We start from the raw sequence: 4,378 nt of genomic DNA, 5'->3' as shown, positions 1-4,378 counted from the left end.
GGGCCACACCTTCTGCTGGAAGCCTATATAAGGACATGATAGATGGAAGCTTTTGGTTTTTGTCTGCTTACTCTGGTCTTGATAGCAAATTCATTCCTTCACTGGCATTAGAGCCTACTTCTTCAGGATTCCAGCATATACAGAAGACTAGCTGAGATATCGAGCCTCATGGAGTGAACAAATTCTAGATTACTGAACTTTTTTATGTAAAAATCTGATTGGTAATTTTTTTCTTTGAGATTTGTACTGTTCAGATTTTGAGGCCAAATGCTAATGTAAAATCTGTATGTTAAGGTACAGGAGATTGCTATTTCCATATAGGTAATTTTGCCATTTTGTTAAATACTACCTTGTCTATATATACATTGCTGAGAATATTGCTCAGGCTGCCTTTATTACAGTAGAGAATAAATTTAGAAAATATTTACATGTGAAGGTGTTTCCTAGTGAAGCATTTCCTTTGACTTTTTTGATGCTGGGATGGAAAGCAGGACCTTGCACACACCGAACACAGGCTCTACCACTTACCCATACCCCAGCTCCATTTTGTAGAAAATATCTAGAATGAGCACACATTTGGCATTACATAGGTAACTTCTCCACAGAAGACAGGAATGATACTTCAAACTCCTGGTCAGAAAACCTAGCTATTTTCCTGAAGACAGAGAAAGAATATGAGCCAAGGTTTCAGCATAGCCTTCTTTACTCTCAGCCAGAAATCCAGTTATTTGTCCTTCATGAGGAATGACAATGTCAAGCTTTGGGCCTCCTGAATTGTGTGCAAGGATAATTGTGCCAGCTGCCATACACTCGACAACTCCAATCTCCAAAAGCTCCTTCCACATGGTATGCAGACCGATTGTTGCTTCAGACAGGTAGTTCTTCAATTCATCAAATGAGATGTTTATTTTAAATTCCACATTCTCTTGAACTCCCAAATTCTCAGGGAGTTTTCTCAGTTGGTTTACTGGAAGCTCATCCTCTTTGTTTTGACACCCTCCAATAAGGGCAAGTTTAAGGTGAAGGGCGTGAATCAGCTGCCTTCTCATTTAGCAATTTAGCAAAGGCTATGATCTGCAAAGCGTGATTCTTTTCAGGCCTGAACTGGCCAATGGAAACCAGCAAATGTCCAGGGGTCACATTTTTCTCATGTAAGGGGATGTCCAGAAATGTCTGCACATCACAAGATGGATAAACAATGATAGTGCAATGCCTAACTTTCCATGGTGAGAGAATATGGCTTAGTGTCCAAGAAGAATTCACCATAACTACATCACTCCATGAACCAACGAGGCCATAAATAAAATCAAATAAACAGTAGTAGATGAGCTTTGCTTTGCTGAGAAAAGCATTTCTGCTCATGAAAGCCGCATTATTAAATCCAGTGTTTTGATTCTTCACTACAGAGAGCATGTCAGTGCTGATAGTGGGATAATGAACATAGCTTCCAACTTGGCAACTCCCTACATATTTAAACAGAGGGAGTGTGAAATCATATCCCATTGAATGGATGGAAACATCGGGAACACGCTGCATCAGAGCTTCCCAGGTAAGAAGAATGGATCCAAGACTTTGGCCTAGCAATGTGAAGTGGGGATACTGAGTATCTTCCACAAGGTAGCGTTTCCTTAAGAAAACAAACTCCACTGGGTGAACTAACTTGATGTTAAATCTTCTGAAAGCACCTTCTAGTATCTGCTGACCACTGACATTAATGTCACCAGTATACACAACATAAACTGCTTCAGGATACCTATTTTTTCTGCAGGGCTTTCAAGGCACACCATAGAACCCTCTCTCCTCCACCGCCCACATTGCAGTAAGGATGGAAAAATGCAACCACCATTTGATCTTTCCCTTTTCTGCTGGTTGAAACTGACTTTTTCTTTCTCTGTAGATGTCGCTTGAATATCCAAAGGACAATGGCCAAATATACACACAAAAATCCACATAGAATTAGTCAAGGGAAGAACCGTGAATAAAAAAAAAAAATCTCCGCAGCACGTACAAGCGACAACTCCCCGTGTCCGCCGCCATCTTACCCACCCCCAACATGGATTCCTGAACTTTTCATTCATAGCCATTGTTGTATTATCTGGATGACAGCATGTAAGTCATTCTGATAAATTCCAAGTATATACGAGAGAGAGAGAGAGAGAGAGAGAGAGAGAGAGAGAGAGAGAGAGAGAGAGAGAGAGAGAGAGAGAGAGAGAGAGATTCATTCTATGAATCCTGTTTGTCTAGAGAACCCTGACTACTACACACATCCCCATCGAATTGAACAGCCATGACTGGGGTCCCTGTGGAGGCTTCCCGGTTTTCACATTCTGTGAGGACCTCTGACCTTAGGCTGGTGGAGATCTACAGGCAGTTACTGAAGTGGCTGCCATCTTCTTCCTCTGCTGCTGTCGCAAAGAGACTGTTTGCCTTCTGCTAAATGTATTTATTGTCACCTAGGTTGACAGGCATTTTTAGATTTTTTTAAGAAAAGTATACTTTTTTGTATCATTGAATTTTTTGTGCCTGAATATATTTTGGGTGTGTTCAACACATTTTAAAATAAAGATTAAAGAACATTCTAAAAAAATATGTCACTATATTGATACGCAATAAGTGATATATATATATATATATGTGTGTGTGTGTGTGTGTGTGTGTGTATACATATATACATATATACAAATATATATATATATATATATATACAAATATATATATATATATATATATATATTTGAAGTGTACATATTATAACGTTAGAGATCCAAGCGAAGTTCCAGGTGAAGAGACTTACCAAAACACACCAATCCCTGGGCACAAAAACCCACCAATCCCTGGGCTTGCTCCAAATGCAGGACTTAAAGAAATCCTATATAATTCTGTCTCCTGGGGAGTTCCCGGCTTGCTGAGCAGGAGCAGCCACCTTCTTCACCCTCCTGTGTGAGGTTCGCTTTGTGGTTTGACTTTGTGGTATTCTTTGGCTCCCAACTACCAAGATATGCTTCCCCTTAGAGGTGTAACACCTACACATATGGGAGTCAAAGGGTTTCCATGCTTTTTACCGAAAATTAAGATGGAAACCCACAAAAATCAATTCAGCTTTTATGGAATAGTAAGCCAGAAACAGGTAAGAATTTCAAATATAACTGTGTAGCTTGATTTTTCCGGCCTCGCCCACAGTCAGGACAAACCTCTGTCACCCGCCAGTCCCACAGCCGCTCAGACCCAACCAAGTAAACACAGACACTTATATTGCTTTCAAACTGCATGGCCGTGGCAGGCTTCCTGCTAACTGTCCTTATCTTGCTAACTGTGCTTTTATCTTAAATTGGTCCATTTCCATACATCTATACCTTGCCATGTGGCTGGTGGCTTACTGGCGTCTTCACATGCTGCTGGTCATGGCGACGGCTGCAGCCTCTCTGGTCATTGCGGCGGCTGCAGCATCTCCTTCTGCCTTTCTGTCCTTTTATCCTGCCTAGCCACGGCCGATCAGGTTTTATTTATTAACCAATCAGAGCAACTTGACATACAGACCATCCCCCAGCACAGCCAAGTGCAGACCATCTCAAACACCTGCACTCAGGCCCATGGTCCTAATCATCCTCTATACGGACCTGCTGGGTAACGCCACAAAGAACCTGAGAATGGGCTCCCACAGGACCTACAGAACATCCCACAGCATAACTGTGTCTGGTATATTCCTCAGGGCAAGGTTTTAACTTCATCAGACTTACTTTTGTGTTACAGTTTAATAAAATATGACATATAAGTAACATAAATTACAAGTCATATATGACGTGTGTTTTAAAGTTTAAAATAATATCAAGCAATGCAACTTGGGTAAAATTTCTGTGGCCACAATGGTAATCTCGGATTCAGCTTGTACGTACGTTCTTAAACTACTAAAGGATATTAAATAAAATTTCATTAAATCTCAATGGGCTCATTGTTTCAAGGAACAAATAGATCTTAGAAAATATAAAACTCAGAGTAGATAGGGATGTCAGAAAATCAAAGTATTCAGAATGTGTCAGGTGCTTCCAAAAGGTGGTCCATTCAAAATCTCACAGACCCAGATGAAGGGGGATGGCAGTGGACCTAGAGGATAGAAAGGGGGTGTGCTTCAACAGATATTTCAGCACCCAGAAAACATGAGCAGACCCCCAAAATACTAAACTCTGATTCCTTGCAAATCTGTCTTGCCAAGCAACTCTGGACATAGAGAAGGTATTTACAATTACTTATTAGATGACTGATTTGTTAGTATGTTTTTATTCCCAGATAACATTTTCAAGATAATTTTAAAATGTATTTCAATTATTTGTTTACATAAATAAATAATAATATATAATAGACACAGAACCTCCCTACCTGA

At 40.2% G+C, this 4,378-nt stretch overlaps 1 pseudogene; it reads right to left on the bottom strand.

Annotated features, from left to right (window-relative positions):
- Positions 1–582: 582 nt before the first annotated feature.
- On the bottom strand, positions 583–2,037 carry LOC102919083 (GDP-Man:Man(3)GlcNAc(2)-PP-Dol alpha-1,2-mannosyltransferase pseudogene; annotated as a pseudogene).
- Between the last annotated feature and the right edge of the window lie 2,341 nt (positions 2,038–4,378).

This window comes from Peromyscus maniculatus, chromosome 2 (assembly GCF_049852395.1).
Source record: "Peromyscus maniculatus bairdii isolate BWxNUB_F1_BW_parent chromosome 2, HU_Pman_BW_mat_3.1, whole genome shotgun sequence".
Lineage (NCBI taxonomy): Eukaryota > Metazoa > Chordata > Mammalia > Rodentia > Cricetidae > Peromyscus > Peromyscus maniculatus.
The sequence above is the reverse complement of the archived record's forward strand: the minus strand, read 5'-3'. Positions and strand labels throughout refer to the sequence as shown.